Below are 19,604 nucleotides of genomic sequence, written 5' to 3'. Positions count from 1 at the left end.
AGCACTTGCATTCATGTGTTCTATTGCTGTATCATGTATAACGTATGCTTAACAAATGGGGAGAATGCTAACCTTACATTGAGAACAATGCAAATTACAGATATCATTTAGCAAACATTTATAGATAGGAGATATTGATCCTAAAATATGATCTAGGTAAAATTGAAACCAATATATAGTATCCATAGAAATATATATTACTACCTGAAAATAGGACAGGCTGGAAATCAGTGAACCAAATCCTTTTTTTTTTACAATTCCAAGCAATAGGTTTACATTTTTATTACATTCTTTAAAAAATTAAATTAAAATATTTTTGGAATTGTGATGACCTGTTGCCTACTTTTTTAATCTGATTGTTAAAGACATACTTTATATCTTTTTTGATGAGCTGGATCACAATAATATCTAGATGAATAGCCTGTTGAACAGAAGCAATTTCTTTTACTTACTGAGGTTGAAACTATTGGAATAATGTGACCAATATCTTCTTTAGTTTGTGTGGCTTATGATGAGGTAATAGTCGTTGATTGCTCATTCTCTATTTCATAATTTGATATAAACTTTGCACTTTCTCATAATTCATTTTTTGCTTTGCCAGTTTCTGTTGGATGATGTTTTGATTTACTCCTTCCAGCACTGGAATGGTATTCCAGTCTAGATATATGTATTTGCACATGTTTCATGAAATACAACTGGAGCCTTTTTTTTCTTCCATTTATTTGGACTTGTAATACTACAAAAATTGAATGGACATCATTTTTGTCCCACTGTTCTTCCTCAGCACAGTATAAATTATTTTTTGAGTGCAACAGATTCCTTCAAATCTAGTAAAAGGGATCTTTTTCTTACAATTTCACAAGGTAGTCTTATGAAAAAAATGAATTGGTTTGATTGAAAGAAATGTTGACTTGTACTCCAAAATGAACCAAACTGAAAATTACTGACTGTCTTCTGGAACAAATAAAAAATACACAATATATATTTTAGTGTTGTGGAATTTCTTTACTTTCAAGTATTTTGTAGAATATCATCATTTCTTCTCACTAAGCAATGAAGCAATAAAATGAATATATTTTTAGAAGTATTGGTATTTGCGATTCTGCAATCAACGTTAATTACTGGACAATCTGCTAAAGTTATTTTTTTTTTCTCTTTTTGAGCAAAGCCTTTGCGTATGTTATTTATTTAGAATTTACATAGTGAAAGTTGGCAAAATAGCTTTTTATTAGCAATTTCCCTTTACTAAGTAATTCTTGTATGAACAGAGTAAATAATCATGTAACTGTACCTTGCTTTAACAAGATAAATTCCATTTGAAAAAAATGTATCAATAATGTTGGTTTTGTAAAATAGAATAAAGAGAAGCCATAGTTGAAAGCATAAACAAGAATGCAGAAGCAAAAATAAGAAATCTTTCCACCCTGGGCACTGAAAAGATCATATTGAACTGTAAGTCCTGGTGATGTTAGGTTTCCCGTGTCCATGTGCAAACAGAGTAGGAAGGGAAGGTTACTGCAGGTGGTGGTGTGAGTACCAGCCTTAACTGTCCTGCTGGCCAGGCTATGGTACCCAGTTATACCGTCAGTGACTAACCTGGATATTACTGTACCGTTATCTTGCACAGGTGATTGACATCTGCAATCAATTAACTAAGTCAATCCACTTATTCTAATGTTGAGCAGGATTCATCCAATCAGTTGAAAAGGCTTAAAAGCAAAAACTGATGTTTCTTTTAGAAAGAAGAAATTCTGCCTCAAGACTATAGCCTCTACTACTCCAGCCTGGAGTCTTGTCCTACAGACTTCAGACTTGCCATCCTCTACAGATTGCTTAAGCCAATCCCTTGAAATTTGAGAGATAGATAGATGATAGGTAGATTGATACATATAGATAGATCAATTGATATAGATTATAAATAGATGATAAATGGTTAGAGCTATAAATAGAGATCTGTGTAGTTACAGATGGATAGATAGATATGGATAAATAATAGATGATAGATATATGGATACACATAGATGGATAGAAAGATAGAAAGGTAGATAGGTAGATAGGTAGATAGATAGATAGATATGTTCAGTTCATAGATATATCTTACTGGCTCTGTTTCTCTGGAGAACTGATAAAGGTGGGAATTATCAACCCCATTTACCCCAGTTGATACAAGGCTGCTGCGGCCATTGGGAACCCATGCTGTCTCCTGCAGTAAGTTCTAATGCTGCCACACCTAGTAGAAAAGCAGGTGGACCATTAGAACAGCCTAACCCGGTCGGAGGCAGCAGGGGTTCTGATCCCTCAGGAATGCCACATACGGTCACCCCAGCAGTTGGAGACTCAGAATAGGCTGAGGGCACGAGGGGGTGGGGCATGAATGGTGGAGGGAAATCATGGCAACCGTGAGAAGTAGACTTGGTACCCGTATGTTCTTTCTCGCCTGGTGGTTTATGTGTGGAAGAGTGTGTGTGTGTGTGTTTGTGCATGTGTGTGTGTTTGTGCATGTATGTGTTGCCCTATCTATTTATGTTAAATAGGTTGTAGCCAACTGTCACCTCATTACCATCCATTAAAGTGGGGTTAAGGAGAGAGCAGGGGAACCCAAGCTAGGCTGGGTGCAGAGCCTAGAGGATGATGGGGCACCCCGTGTAAGGACAGGTGAGGACCTTTTGTGTCCAGGCTTATGCTGCATGGACAATCTGCCCCTCCCTCCATGCAGGCTGTCCTTCTGTGCCGCAGAACCAGGAAAGCTCAATGTTCCATCTCCCTGCATTCTTTCTAGCTATGGTTCTGGGTGAAAAGTAGGTGCTCCCAGTTACTTGAACGTGGAGCGAGAAGCCTGGTGGAGACCTCCGCAGGCATCCCGTCTGCTTCTGCAGGCATGCAAGTTCAGGACAGTCCTGTCCTCCAGAACGAGAGTGCCAGGGCCAGTCCCAGCTTGCTGGCTGTAGAAACGTCACCACCGGTGGTCCTGTCCAGGTACCCTGAGCCCAGAAGTTTTAGTGGTGACCTGCAGTGCCTCCAATCAGTAGGCTTCAGGCTCCCTACATTCAGTTACAAGCTGCTGGGGACACCTGGAAGGAGATTCTGTTCCTTCCACTGAAGCTTAGGTGATGCCATGTGCTTTTCACTCCGTGATATTTCATCCCTGGCGCTTTATTTTTTTTTTAATTAATTTTTATTGGAGTGTAGAGTTGCTTTACTGTGTTGTATTAGTTTCTACTGTACAGCAAAGTGAATCAGCTCTAGGTATACATATGTCGCCTCTTTTTTGGATTCCCTTCCTATTTAGGTCACCACAGAGCACTGAGTAGAGTTCCCTGTGCTATACAGCAGGTTCTCATTAGTTATCTATTTTATACATAGTATCAAATGAATTTAGTATAGTCCCTGGCGCTTTATTGAAAAGTAGTTCTACTTCAATATTTAAATGAAACTTTCATTCCTTTATAACTTATATCGTAATTGATATTTTTATCTCTATTAAGTTGTATGTACACGTACAGACACACACACACACATATATATATACACACATCTGTATACATATATATATAATTTTAAATAGATGTTTCATGGTGGTAAAAGTATACAACACAAATTTTGCCTTTTAAAAAATTTGCTTTTTTTAAGGTAAAATGTTTATCTTTGTTTCCAATTTTCTTCTGAGCACTACATTGTAATTGAGACATTTACAAAGCTTGTCCTTTCCTCAGAAGTAGGAGGTGGCTGATTCTCTCCACAGGAATGGGTGAAAGAATTAGGATATTTTTGGGCTTCCCTGGTGGTGCAGTGGTTAAGAATCCACCTGCCAATGCAGAGGACATGGGTTCGAGCCCTGGTCCAGGAAGATTCCACATGCCGTGGAGCAACTAAGCCCGTGCGCCACAACTACTGAGCCGGCACTCTAGAGCCCGCGAGCCACAACTACTGAGCCCTTGTGCCACAACTACTGAAGCCCGCACACCTAGAGCCCGTGCTCCGCAACAAGAGAAGCCACCGCAATGAGAAGCCCGCGCACCGCAACGAAGACCCAACGCAGTCAAGAATTTAATTAATTAATTAATTAATTTTCAAAAAGGAAGAATTAGGATATTTTAAAGAGAACGGAAGTCATATCGGAATGTTAAAATAGAGAAGAAAACTTCTGGGGAGAAGTGACAAAATGAAGGGTTTACGTGCAGAAGACAAATGACATTTCTCTGCTTGGCTACAAAATGCAGATTCAGGAAGGTTAGCCTCTGAAAAATTATGTAAAGAGGACCCTTCTCCTGCATGGGGACTTTCTGTATATTCAGGTAGCATAGAACAGTATTTCAGGGTGATTAGGAAAACAATGTCTCCCTCCTTTAGGACCGCGGAGTTCTAAATGGGACGGTACTTTCCAGTCAGTACTACTCCTATCTCTTGGCTTTTGAAATGCTATCCAGCTCTATGTGCTATTTTAAGCTATTTTAGTGGAAAAAAAAAAATCAACACACTCCCTAAGTGGTGTAATATTCCATAGTCTATTTCTGGCTCCATCTTCATTTCCTCCTGGTGGGTCCCAATGATCATGATATTTTGCAGACTTGTACGACGTGGGTTTATTTGAAAGCTCTCATTTTATTGGCAAACATCATTCTTTTGTTGTTGTTGTTGTTAACTAAGAAAACATTTACTTTATTTGCCAATATGTTATCTGTAACTGCATTCTAGACACATCCAGCACACTTCGCGTCATCTAAGAGGAAGGCCCTTCTCTGGCCTCCACTCTTGTCCCAGTTCTAATGTCATTGACTTTGTTTTTTGGTTTTTTTTGTTTTGTTTTGTTTTGTTTTTTGTTTTTGTCCCAGCACTCATCAGTTTTAATCATGTTGTAAACACTTTCATTCAGTTAAACCAAAGGTCTTTCCAGAAAGGATTTAAAGTGATTTACAAAAGTCATAATAGCAAAAAGAAAAATAACAGATATAATTAGAAAAGTTAGAATTATGGATTTTTTTCCTTGTCTGTTTAACTTTTTTTTAAATTAATTTTTATTGGACTATAGTTGCTTTACAATATTGTGTTAGTTTCTGCTGTACAGCAAATGAATCAGTCATACGGACACACATATCCCCTCTTTTTTCGATTTCCTTCCCATTTAGGTCACCGCAGAGCACTGAGTAGAGTTTCCTGTGCTATACAGTAGGTTCTCATTAGTTATCTGTTTTATACATGATAGTGTGTATATGTCAATCGCAATCTCCCAATTCATCCCACGCCCCCCTTCCCCCTTGGTAACCATAAGTTTGTTCTCTACATATGTGTCTCTGTTTTTGCTTTGCAAATAAGTTCATCTCAGTAATTTTTTCTTCTTTTTGTTTTTTAAATTTTTATTCGCTTATAGTTGACTCACAATGTTGTGTTAGTTTCAGGTGTACAGCAAAGTGATTCAGTTATACACACACATATATATATTCTTTTTTAAAAATTTTTATTGGAGTATAGTTGATTTACAATGTTGTGTTAGTTTCAGATGTACAGCAAAGTGATTCAGTTATACACACACATATATATATTCTTTTCTAAAAATTTTTATTGGAGTATAGTTGATTTACAATGTTGTGTTAGTTTCAGGTGAGCAGCAAAGTGAATCAGTTATACATATACATATATCTACTGTTTTTTAAGATACTTTTCCCATATAGGTTATTACAGAATATTGAGTAGAGTTCCCTGTGCTCTACAGTAGGTCCTTGTTGATTATCTAGTTTATATATAGTAGTGTGTGTATGTCAGTCCCAGTCTCCCAATTTGTCACTTCCCCCCATGTTTCTCCCTTGGTATCCATACGTCTGGTTTGGAAACATCATTCTTAATGTTTGGGTTTTGCCAGCAATTGGATCACAGGTGCTTCCAACCTCAGAGAAGCATGGTTTGTCTTTACTGTTTCACTTACAGGTTTCAGCTAATGAGGAACTGGGCGGGGGGGGGTGTTAAAAGGTGAGACCCCTGGCCTCAATATGGAATACACTGAAGTGCTGAGCCTCCTTCCCAGATCCTTTAGGCACCAGCTAAATCCTCTGCTGCTAAACAATGACATTTCCATTGCTCTCTCTACCCAAACCTGCCCCTTGCCCATTTTTTTCCTTTGTGAAAAAATTTTATTGAAGTATAATTGACGTACAATGTTGTGTTTAATTTCTGCTGTGCAGCAAAGTGACTCAGTTATACATATATATTCTTTGTCGTATTCTTTTTCATTGTGTGTTTTTTTTTAAATTCAAGTAATGTTGGTTTATAGGATTATATAATTTCCATGTGTACCACATCATATTTCAACATCTGTATACACTACAGTGTGGTCACCACCAAAAGTTTAGTTTTCATCCATCACCGTAGGGTTGACCCCCTTTCCCTGTTTCACTCTCCCCCGACCCTGCTTCCCCTTTAGTAACCACTACTCTGTTATCTGTCTCTGTGTGTTTGTGTTTGTTTCATTTGTTTCTTTATTACGTTCCACATATGAGTGAAATCTTATGGTATTTGTCTTTCTCCATCTGACTTATATTTCCCTTAGTGAAATACCCTTGAGGTCCATCCAAGTTGCCGCAAATGCCCCTTGCCCATTTTTTAAGTGTCTGTCTTGTGAATGCTCCCTGATGAACCTGAATCCCAGCTTCTGTTTCCAAGGAGAACCTGTTCTAAGACTCTGTCATGATGTGTCCTTCTAAAGTCAACTGACTGCAGCAATATTTACAACAGCCAGGACGTGGAAGCAACCAAAATGTCCGTTGACAGATGAATGGATAAAGAAGATGTGGTACATATATACAATGGAACATTACTCAGCCATAAAAAAGAATGAAATGCCATTTGCAGCTACATGGATGGACCTAGAGATGATCATACTGAGTGAAGTAGGTCAGATAGAGAAAGACAAGTATCATGTGATGTCACTTACATGTGGAATCGAAAAAAAGGGTACAAGTGAACTTATCTCTGTAACACATAAGATGAGTTACAGATGTAGAAAACAAACTTATGGTTATGAGGGGATAAAGGGTAGGGGGAGGGATGAATTGGGAGATTGGGATTGACATATACACACTACTATATATAAAATAGATAACTAATAAGGACGTACTGTGTAGCGGAGGGAACTCTACTCAATACTCTATAATGGCCTATATGGGAAAAGAATCTAAGAAAAGAGTGGATATACGTATACGTATAACTGATTCACTTTGCTGTACACCTGAAACTAACACAACATTGTAAACCAACTATACTCCAATCAAAAAACAATTTTTTAAAAAATAAAGTCAACGGAAGGAAGGGCGATGGTATACCACATGGAATAGCACCCCCCCACCAACTGTCCATGTCAACATGGACCCTCCATGTGACCTTACTTGGAAATAGAGTCTTTGTGGACAGAATCCAGTGAAGAAGGGGGTGGTCTCCAATCCACCAGTGAAGAAGGGGGTGGTCTCCAATCCACCCCAGTGACCAGGACCCTCACAGGAAGAGGCAGAACTGAACACACGGCAAAGACGGTGGGAAACAGAGAAGAAGACCCTGTGGGCAACAGAGGCAGAGATGGGAGTGATACTCAGTCTCGCTCAGAACTTCCAGCAGGCACCTGCCAACCCCTTGATCTCAGACTCCGAGCCTCCGCAACTGTGAGCGAGTCTGTAGTTTAACCACCCTGTTTGCTGTGCTTTACCCACTTCTGTGACGATGATAGTGTTTCAGGCACGGTCACTGGCTCGAGTTGCAGTGATCTTCCAAGAAGAGCAAGAGAGAATTTATGACAGACAGGCAAGTCTCAACCCCAGGCAGAACCTTACACTGAGGGCCTTCAACCTGGAGCTACATCTGTTCTGCCCGGCACAGCTAGAAAAAGAAATTAAATTCTTAGACCACACACTATGGTAATGGCGCTAGCATTGTGTCTGAATTTGCCAAAATAGCCCCATTTCATCCTGCCCTTGGCAAGGTTCAGAAACACCTCTGCTTTTGTATTCAAAGTCAACTGGAAAAAAGACACTTGATAAAGATGTGCTAAAAGCAAGTGAAGAATTAAGATCAAACATCACATTTTACGGATACATCACAGATGCCTGTGTTTATTTGAGTTACCATAACCTTCAAAAACCACTGAAATGTATACAATGTTGAAATATGGACATGTTGAGATATTACTTTCACAACATTTCAATATTTTGAAATATTGTAATGAGCATTCCGCTGAAAGATCGGTATATATTTCTCAAAATGTGTCCCTTGGAACGGGAGTTAAAGGAACTATCTTTAAAAAGGAAGGGACTTCCCTGGTGGTCCAGTGATTAGGACTCGGCGCTTTCACCGTGGGGGGCCCGGGTTCAATCCCTAGTCAGGGCACTGAGATCCCGCAAGCTTCGCGGCGCAGCCAAAAAAAAGTGTAAAAAAGTAAAATAAAAAGGAAAGCCCAGGGTAAAATCCATGGACACAACGGGTGACACACACACACAGGCATGTATAAATTTTCACAGGCTTGTAAAGCGAATAGGAACATTTAATCCGTTTGTAATGCAAGACCGTCCAAACTTTTTTACAGTTTTTGTTCTCTTCCTGAGTATTCTAAGCATGAAACTCAAGGGAAAATTGGAACAGTGAATTTTAATATATTCTTGCAGCAGTATATATGCTCCCAGGGAATGATGGTGCTTCCTTTTTTTAACTGTTTTTTAAAATTTTTTATTGGAGTATAGTTGATTTACAATGTTGTGTTAGTTTCAGGTGTACAGCAAAGTGAATCAGTTATACGTATATGTATATCCACTCTTTTTTAGATTCTTTTCCCATATAGGTCATTACAGAGTATTGAGTAGACTTCCCTGTGCTATAGAGTAGGTCCTTGTTGGTTATCTATTTTATATGTAGTAGTGTGTATATGTCAATCCCAATCTCCCAATTTATCCCTCCCCGCCCTTATCCCCCCGTAACTACAAGTCTGTTCTCTATGCCTGTGACTCTGTTTCTGTTTTGTAGATAGGTTCATGTTGATGGCTCTTCTTTTTTTCTCTTTTTTTTCCCTTAAAAATAATATTCTTTACAGCACCTAGTAGGAGCACAATAAATTAATTCATATGTACAATCAATACTTATTTCAAGTTATCCTTACTGAATGAAAATAAGCTCTCTCACCACTTCTTTCCATGCCTATACAGTCATCAGCCTGGCCTTCAAGGACCTCCTTAGCTGATTGTGCTACACTGCAGAATCCAGTTTCCTTTATTCAGCCCCCAAATCACTCTTCCTTTCTTCTCCAGCCAGGCGTATCTGTCCCCACTCTATCCCCAATCAGATGACATCCTCTCCCTGGGAGAACCAATGTCAGCATCGTTTACCTGCATTTGACATGGGTCGGAGAACATTTTCTTACCTTTTCTTCATAGTTGTCTTGTCCTCCATAGAAACAACGCCCTTCACCAGCAAAGACCGTGGGTGACATCTGTGCGTCTCCTGACGAGGTGCGGGGAGACATCCCGTAGGGTGTGCTGGAGGGACAGATACAGAATAAACGTCCTTCAGTATCGTGGGTGACATTGCAAGTAAATATTAAGTATTCGAATAAATATACTTTAAAATCCCCCCAAATTAGATTCATCCCCAAATAGAATTCTAATGTATTTAAGATTTATATGAAGGAAACATCTCCAGATCCTACGAATACTTGAACAATTAGCGCTTTGATTACACCACATGCACTGATGTTCTTTCAAAAGGAACAAACACAAGGCATTAACACCTTAGCACACCATTTGCTGTTTTTAAGTATTTATGGGATTACATTGACGATCAATTTAAACAAAAGATGGGTAGGTAAGTTCAGATCCTAATAAGCCTTTGAAAATGGCTCAGCCATAAAATATTAGAAAATACTAGGAGGATGATGTGATAAATTAAAAATTCAATATTCCATCTTCTTTCTCTCTCGACCTCAGCTGATACCCTCATACCGATTTGTTCGATGTGAAAGATTTCTTCAGTAAAAAGGATCCTGAATCAAATGGGGTATTTACGGGGCTCATTTGAGCAAATGCGCCATTTAACTGAATTTCAAGTATTCGAGACACAAAATGAACAGAGAAGCACTCTGATTTCCCCTCCCCCCCCATTTCGTTCAATGTATTGTTAATCAAGAACCATTATTCAGTCTCAATTTAAATGATTATCCGCACATTCTGACTGTTCCTATTTAAGAATAATCATGCCTGATTTATATGTAAGGAGAAATAGATTGTTCTAGTGGAATTGTCTATGCCTGAATTTTAACTTGAAAGAATAAATGATAGGACGTGGAGAATTGCCTAGAATCTTACCACTCCACCCTTTTATGAATCCTAGTTGTTTCCTGGCTCTGTTAACTTGGTCTCATTGAATTTCATGATGTCCAGACATACAATGACACATCCCTGATATGTGAATTTGCAGAGCTTCTAAGACCATTAACATTTTACACTAATCATAACCAACTTTTCTTCTTATTATTAATCTACCACTTCCTAAACACTAAGTCTGACTCAGTAGCTCTGATGAAGGGCTCAGTTCTTTGCATCTCTCACAGGTTAGCAGACATTTGGTCCTGTCCAAAATGTCCGTAAGATGTTTGGTCCCTACAATATTTGGTGCGTAAGATGTTTGGCCCACAAACATTTGGTCCACACCAAAAGGTCCTTGAAATTTGGTCTTATCCAAAATGTTCATCAGCATATTTGGTTCATGCCAAATGGTTTGGGACAGGAGCAAATATCAAGGACCTTTGGGCGTGGTCCAAATGTTTTATGGATGTTTTGGACAGGACCAAATGGTCCTGCAAATATTGTGGATCTTTTGGAGTGGAACTAATGTCTTTTGGATGTTTTGGACAGGACCACATGTCCTGCAAGGCTCTAATAAGCTCCCATATGGTGCTGATACTGCTGGTACTGCTGGTACATACCACATTTTCCGTAGCAAGCCTATACAAGACCGTCAAAGAAGTGCAGGTGCAAACTCTTGGCTGCAGTATTCATACAAAGCTCTTGATTCAAAAATGGATTCTATAATAGACTATCCTGAGTGAGATCTATGCAACGATCTTTGAGAGACAGAAGTGGTTGTGTGGAATCTGGCATAAATATCATTTCATAGCCCCTCAATATTTATAGCTGATCTAGGAGGATGGCTACACGTTTATTTTAAGGTAACTGTTGAGTGGAACAGTGAACGTTGGCAAGACAGGAGCAAAAACCATTATCAAAATGCAGAACTTTGAGAGTTTGTGGCAGTAGAGATAAGTTGAGTGTAAATTATAAAATTAGTCTGGGGAAGAGCTGAAGCTTTGCAGATTGTTCCTTAGAGGATTGAATAGGTCTCTACAAACATGGGTTTGAATCATGCTAAGCCTAGAAAATGTTGCTTCTTCTTGTGGATACCAGGACCATATTTCTCAGGTGTTCTCTCCCAAGAGGTCAGCGGCCGAGGTGCATAAGAGTAGCTGACCCCTAAACTGATAAAACTAGTGCGTGCAGAGAACTGGATTCTAACGTGGTTCTTCTAACGGGAGAAGGTCCAATACCCAAGATTTCCATACGGGGAATGGAAATCCGCACCATCCCTCATCTTATGAAGAAGATGATCCAGGGCAGGACGTGTGAATTTAGAAGGATCCTAATTCCCCTTCTTTTTTCTGGACCTCATCTTCTCAGACTGGGGTGCTAATGGGTCTCACCATGTGTCAGAGCTTTCCCACTTGGGGGAGGCTGTATCCATTTCTGAGGGGTACCGTAACAGGGTGTCAGAAATTGGGTGGCTTATTGAAACAAGAGAAATGTATTGTCTCGTAATGATGGAGGCCAGGAGTCCAAGATCAAGGGGTCAGCAGGGTTGAGTCCATCAGAGGGAGGAGGGAGACTCAGATCTCCCTACGAGGGAGACTCGCATCCATATCTCTATCCTAGTTTCTGGTGGTTTCAGGAAATCTTTGATGTTCCCTGGCTTGTAGATGCATCATCCCGGTCTCTACCTTCCTCTTCATATGGCCTTCTTCTCTCTGTGTGCATGTCTGTGCCCTGATGTCCCATTTATATAAACACACCAGGCATATGCGATTAGAGCCCACCCTAATGGCCTCATCGTAATTAAGTACATCTGAAACTACCCAATTTCCAAATAAGGTCACATTCTGAGGTATTTGGGTTTAGGACTTCAACATATGAATTTTTGAGGGATACAGTTCAACTCATTACGGTGCTTTGCAATGTCTTGTTACTGAACCGAACTTGGGTTCGCCCACCTGACACACAGCAAATCCAGTCTACTGGCACCGGGTTGTGGTGAAGGAAAGTACAGCGTTTATTGCAGGGCACTAAGCTCAAAAGAGCTGAACTCCCCAAGCGCTTTCAGGGAACGGTTTTTAAAGGCAACATTAGGGGTGAGGGTCACAGAGTATGTGGTGAGCTCACAGACATTCTTCTGATTGGTCGGTACTGAGATAACAGAATGATGTTTCAGGAATCTCAATCATCAATCTTCTGCTCCCAAGTGGTCTGGGGTCTACGTGACGGTGGTCAGCAGTTTCCTTCTGGTGGGAGCCTGGTTTCCGTAAAAACAACTTATAAATGTGCATCAGACATTGTTATCTATGTCCTTCAGGGAGGAACTAAAGATTCTGTGACTCTGCTATGTGGCTGATCTGTTGTACACATGGTTACCAGTTTCCCAGCCCAAAAGCTATTCTTACAATCATGTTCACATTTTCCTAATTATTAACTCTCAAGCCAGCCTTTTGAGACTCTGGAGAGGCCTGAAGCAAAGCCTTTCACTTCAAGAGACAGGGGACATGGGATGGGGGGATTCGTCTACCCAAGAGGATCCCAAAGGTTCCTGCTCAGTTTTAATCTCAATCTGAGAACCGTCCAGATGCAGTGGGAGTTCTGTAGGAAACAGCAGGAGATATAGGCCAGGATATCTGAGCTCTGGAAGCCACCGAATCTTCAGCTACCTTTGGAAGCTGCCGTTTCCTTTTTTTAATACCGCAAATTTCATTTAGTCCTTATTAAATGTTGCAGCCTGATGACAAGGCCAGTCATGATGACTAGCCACTGAGCAGAGGTCGGTGCTCTGAGGCAAAGCCATTGCTGGGGCACAGAACTTTCCAGAAACCACCCCGTGCATAAAATTACCCAGCTTATCCCGTCGGAATCAGGATCCCAAGTACTTAGTAGGATCTAGAGTCTATACCTGTGTGTGAATGCCAGCCGTTAATGCACAGAAGCCAGTTCCCTAAACAGGAAGGGTGTAAACAAACCCAAACGCAAACTAATCAGCGGGATGCAGTAAAATTATTTGATGGAGGGACCTGTGAACTTCTTCAGTTGGTATCGCCTCATGGATGCACTTGGATCTCGGGTGCTGCTGCTGATGATAAAATGCTGCTGTTGTTGTTCATGCTACTGATACGTTTCATGGCCTTGAAGAGGAAGAACAGAACATCACTTCTAGGCTGTATATGAAACCCTACTTATTGCCGGCTCGAAGAAAAGGACATTTCCTATCCTCTCTTCACCTTTCTGCTCCTGATTCCTGCAGATGTCATACACTATTAAATATATTTTGCTGGGTTTTGAACATGATATTAATCTTATAATCATATAAAATCAACATAGTATATTGTATAAATTATAATAGGTATAAGATATAAATTGTTATGATATACTAATATTAATAGATTACTATTATAATAATATTAACATTATAGGGAAACCATATCAGTGACAAGTTTATTTCAAGACAGACACCAAAAAGAAAAATAATTTTGGATTCAAATTTTTTTTTAAATATTTTTTTCATTCAAATTTAAGTTATTCATGGATGGAACTAGAGATGATCATACTAAGTGAAGTAAGTCAGACAGAGAAAGACAAATAGCATATATCACTTATATGTGGAATCTGAACTATGACATGAATGAAGTTATCTATGAAACAGAAACAGTTTCACACAGACATAGAGAAAAGTTGTGGTTGCCAAGGAGAGGGGTTGGGGGAGGGATGGAGTGGGAGAATGGGGTTAGCAGATGTAAGCTTTTATATATAGAATGGATAAACAACAAGGTCCTACTGTATAGCACAGGGAAGTATATTCAGTATCCTGTGATAAACCATAATGGACAAGAATGTGAAAAAGAATGTATATATATGTAGAACTGAATCACTTTGCTGCACAGCAGAAATAATCACAACATTGTAAATCATCTATACTGTAACAAAAAATTGTTATTGATGTGTAAGGTATATAAAATGTTAATTACATGATTTTGTACAAAGCTGCTAGATATATAGTTCATAATTATGGCACCCCTGTGGCCAGTGGCAGAGAGAAAATCTTTGTATCTGTTTTCCAGGAAATATTTCTATTTTAAACAAATTTGTCTAAAGTTTTATGCTAGAAAATCCTATGTGGGAGTTCCCTGGTGGCACAGTGAAGAATCCACCTGCCAATGCAGGGGACATGGGTTTGAGCCCTGGTCCGGGAAGATCCCACATGCCGCGGAGCAGCTAAGCCTCTGCGCTACAACTACTGAGCCTGCGTATAGAGCCCGTGAGCCACGACTACTGAGTCCGCAAGCCACGACTACTGAAAAAAAAAAAAAAAAAAAGAAAAGAAAATCCTATGTGATATTTAACTTTGTGATTGGCATGCAAACAACTAGTAACAATTAGTATAGGAAATGTGGCAGTGAGTCAACAGGAATATTCTGTAGGGCTATGTTGTCTAATATGATAGCTGTTATCTGTATATGGCTACTTAAATTTAAATATAAATCAATTTAAGTTAAATTAAATGGAATCTTCAATTCTTCACTTCAAACAGCCAGACGTCAAGTACTCACTTGTGCCTGGTGACCACCGTGTTGGATAGAGCAGATATAAAACATTTCTGTTTTATAGAACATTTCATCATAGAAAGTTAAAAAGGCAGCATTGATCTAGATGATAGAGATTAATTACAGTCACATATTAACATCCTACTGCCATTAACACTCAGCATAAGCAGAAACACACACACACACACACACACACCCCCCTGGCTTGGCGAATGTTGATACAGAAAGATAGAATTCCAAGCAAGAGTAAGGATTTGCAGTCACTGTAAAGGAATTCTGCAAACAAAATACAAATGAATTCTTTTCATTAATAGAGGCAAAGAGACTTTGAATCTAGTGAATTCCAGTTGTAATCAGTTTAATGTGAAATTTATTCAAATTTTCATTTGTGCAAAACAGTAAAAAAACGTTTTAATGAAAAGTAAGAAAGAATGGGAGCAATGGACTTCAGTAATCAGAAATACTGGTACAGTCTGCTTCACTAGAATTTCATAATTCAAATATGTTTACTAAAATGCAAGGAAGTACATATTAGAATAAAAACAAAAGTGCACACAGATGTTTATAGCAGCTTTATTCCTAACTGTCGAAACTTGGAAGCAGCCAAGGTGTCCTTCAGTAGATGATGGATAAATTAACTGTGGTCCATCCAGACAACGGAATATTATTCAGCTATAAAGAAATGAGCTATCAAGCCAGAAAAAGACACAGAGGAACCTTAAATGTGTAGGACTTAGTGAAAGAAGCCCATCTGAAAAGACTGGTTACTGTATGATTCCAACTCTGTGACATCGTGGAAAAGGCAAAACTATGGAGACAGCAAAAGACCATTGACGGCCAGGAGGTAGAGGGGAGGAAGGAATGAATCGCCAGAGCCCGGAAGATTTTGAGGGCCCAGAAAATATGCTGTCCGATACTATAATGATGTGTACCTGTCATTGTACCTTTGTCTGAAACCATTTCCACTAAGATCAGGAACAAGACAAGGTTGCCCACTCTCACCACTGTTATTCAACATAGTTTTGGAAGTTTTAGCGACAGCAATCAGAGAAGAAAAAGAAATAAAAGGAATGCAAATTGGAAAAGAAGAAGTAAACCTGTCACACTGTTTGCAGATGACATGATACTACACATAGAGAATCCTAAAGATGCTACCAGAAAACTACTAGAGCTAATCAATGAATTTGGTAAAGTAGCAGGATACAAAATTAATGCACAGAAATCTCTTGCATTCCTATACACTAATGATGAACAATCTGAAAGTGAAATTAAGAAAACACTCCCATTTACCATTGCAACAAAAAGAATAAAATACCTAGGAATAAGCCTACCTAAGGAGACAAAAGACCTGTATGCAGGAAACTATAAGACACTGATAAAAGACATTAAAGATGATACAAATAGATGGAGAGATATACTTTGTCAAAACCTATAGAATATACAACACCAAGGGTGAACCGTAATGTAAACTACAGACTCTGGGTGATGATTACGTGTCCATGTAGGGTCATTGATTATAACAAATGCACCATCTGGTGGGGGGATGTGGATAATGGGGGAGGCTCTCCATGTGTAGGGGAAGTGGATGTATGGGGGGAATTTCTGTACCTTCCCCTCAATCTTGCTGTGAATGTAAAACTGGTCTGAAAAATAAGGTTTATAGTCAGCCCTCCGTATCAGCGGGTTCCACACCTGTGAATTTAAACAAACGCAGATCAAAAATGTTCAGAAAACAATTCTTTTCCAAAATTTCCAAAAAAAACTTGAATTTGCTGCAGTCCGGCAATGATTTATATAGCATTTACATTGTATCAGGTGTTATAAGTCATCTACAGATGATTTATTTAAAGTGTACGTGGTAGGATGTGTGTTGGTTATATGCAAACACTATGCCATTTTATATAAGGGACTTGAACATCCACAGATTTTGGTATCTGAGGGGGTCCTGGAACCAACATCCTGTGGAGGTTGAGGGACGAGTATTTTAAAAAATGTTCAGACAACGTTGTGGTTTTTACTTTCAACAGGCTTCTTCACTGCCAGGAACTTAAGAGGAGGAAAATGATCTATTATATGAACCCAAGTGTTTACTCTGTTTTTCTTTCTTCATATCTGACAATTCCACATTTCCCTCTGTTATTATTTCTCTTCCCTCTGAAGAATTTCTTTTAGCATTTCTTTTAAAAAGCAGATCCTTGGAGACAATGTATTGTAGCTTTTCTTGAATTGAAATGTCTATTTCAGCTTCATTCCTAAAGGGCATTTTTTTGCTAGATGGAGGCTCCGGTTTGACAGTTATTTTCCTTCAGAACTTTCAAGAAGATTTTCTAAAGTTTTCTGGGTTTTTTTAGATTTTTGTGTGTGTGCTACGAACAGTTCACAGGAGATCTTAACCTCTTCACAAATTTTTAAGTGTACAGTACAGTATTGGTAACTGTGAACATGTTTTACAGTGTGTCCCTAGAACTTATTCATCCAGTATAACTTAATACTATACCCTTTATTTATTTTAAAAAAATTTTTATTGGAGTATAGTTGGTTTACAATGTTTTGTTAGTTTCTACTGTACAGCTAAGTGAATCGGTTATACATATACGTATATCCACTATTTTTTAGATTCTTTTCCCATATAGGTCATTACAAAGTATTGAGTAGAGTTCCCTGTGCTATACAGTAGGTCGTTATTAGTTATCTATTTTATATATGGTAGTGTGTATATGTCAATCCCAATCTCCCAATTTATCCCTCCCCCCCCCCTTACCCCTGGTAACCATAAGTTTGTTTTCTACATCTGTGACTCTATTTCTGTTTTGTGAATAAGTTCATCTGTATGCTTTTTTTTAGATTCCACATATAAGCGATATCATGTGATATTTGTCTTTCTCTGTCTGACTTACTTCACTCAGTATGACAATCTCTAGGTCCATCCATGTTGCTGCAGATGGCCTTATTTTGTTCTTTTTCTGGCTGAGTAATATTCCATTGTATATGCTTTTGTTACTTTCAAATCACAAATTCTAACTTGCCTTTAGGGGCTGTGGTTGCAACTTTAGTTTTCCAAGACTGCGCTGTGTTATTTTTTAGTCTGTCCCCCATGGGTACCTCTAAAGAGCCAGTCTGGTTTCTGGGTGGTAGCCTTTATCTGCTACAATTACTGTAGCCTCTGCTCTATTGATGTCAGTGCCTCCACATAAGCAGGGCTCCGGGCTGGCCGAGGGCATCACACACAGTGTCAAAGAAGCCCCTAGTCTAAGCTCTTCCTCTCCTTGATTGTGCCAACAATCTTCCGCTCACGGGGACCCCTTTTCCTGGCGCTCTGGCTGGAAAGCCAGGGTTTTACCTCCTACAGGGTGTTGCTTCATTTCCATGGCTAGGTGTTCCCCGGACAGATGGGCATGGGAAGCCAGCCTGGGCGTGCGACTGCCACCACTGTCACCACTGTTTGTGACAAAGCTTTGTCCCTAGAGCTCGCTGGAGGGGGGCCAGCACAGAGCCCTGAGCTGTGCCCCGCAGGGTCCCTCTCTCTGGGACTCTGACGCAATAAGGGGGTTTCCTTGGTGCTTTTTCTGTCCACGTGGGCTGCACAGCCCTGGGGGTCCGGCTGGCCACGAGCCGGGAGAGACAGCAGGAGAAGCACCCTGAGCCCATTGTTGCCTGGCCTTTCTTTGAGGTTTGGTTTCCTTCTCCGTCTCTTGTCCCTTCCTTATTACGTACCTTTAAAGTCCTCATGCCATTGCTTTCCATATTCTGTCCAAGGCTTAGTTGTAACAGGAACCAACGTTGGGGTAGAGTGTGTCTACTCCATGCTAATCAACCTTCCCTTTTGCCCATTTATCCTGTTCTCCATGCACTTTTTTTCTTAGCTGATCCCGAGGGCTTGAAAGGGATGCACCCATCAACTATTTATCTCCTGAAATTGAAAATGGGTTTGCACCCCTGGGTTCATCTGGAATTTAATGTTTAGGAGGTCCTCAGATCATGAGGACCTAAGACTGAACTGAAGGTGAAAATTTTCCAAAGCAGCTCGTCCTCCTCTTGTTTGTCATCTAAAGCTGGGAGTACTGTCCTTCCTCATGAATAAGCAATGTCCTGCCAAAGCCAAAGGCCAATCATTTTCTGTTTTTAAGGTCACAAAAAAATCTCTTCCTCGGGTTCTATGTTCTGCCTTCAATTCAACCATTTTGGCTTAAGGTGCTGTTAAATATGAAGTGGTGTGAGGTGGATCAAATGATAAAGATCGCACTATTCAAACCTGGTCCAAAGATACCTCTTGCTTTGTAATATCTTAATTTTTAAAAATTAATTAATTAATTAATTAATTTTTGGCTGCGTTGGGTCTTCGTTGCTGCGCGCGGGCTTTCTCTAGTTGCGGTGAGTGGGGGCTACTCTTCGTTGCGGTGCACGGGCTTCTCATTGCGGTGGCTTCTCTTGCTGCGGAGCACGGGCTCTAGGCGCGTGGGCTTCAGTAGTTGTGGCGCGCGGGCTCAGTAGTTGTGGCTCACAGGCTCTAGAGCGCAGGCTCAGTAGTTGTGGCGCACGGGCTTAGCTGCTCCGCGGCATGTGGGATCTTCCCGGACCAGGGCTCAAACCCGTGTCCCCTGCATTGGCAGGCGGATTCTCAACCACTGCGCCACCAGGGAAGTCCTGTAATATCTTTAAATCATAAGGAGAAATCCTGGCAATGAACATGGGTGCATCACTCCCTTTATACGCATCAAGAAAGAGA

This window comes from Eschrichtius robustus, chromosome X, assembly GCF_028021215.1.
Source record: "Eschrichtius robustus isolate mEscRob2 chromosome X, mEscRob2.pri, whole genome shotgun sequence".
Taxonomy (NCBI): domain Eukaryota; kingdom Metazoa; phylum Chordata; class Mammalia; order Artiodactyla; family Eschrichtiidae; genus Eschrichtius; species Eschrichtius robustus.
This window is presented reverse-complemented; position numbering follows the sequence as displayed.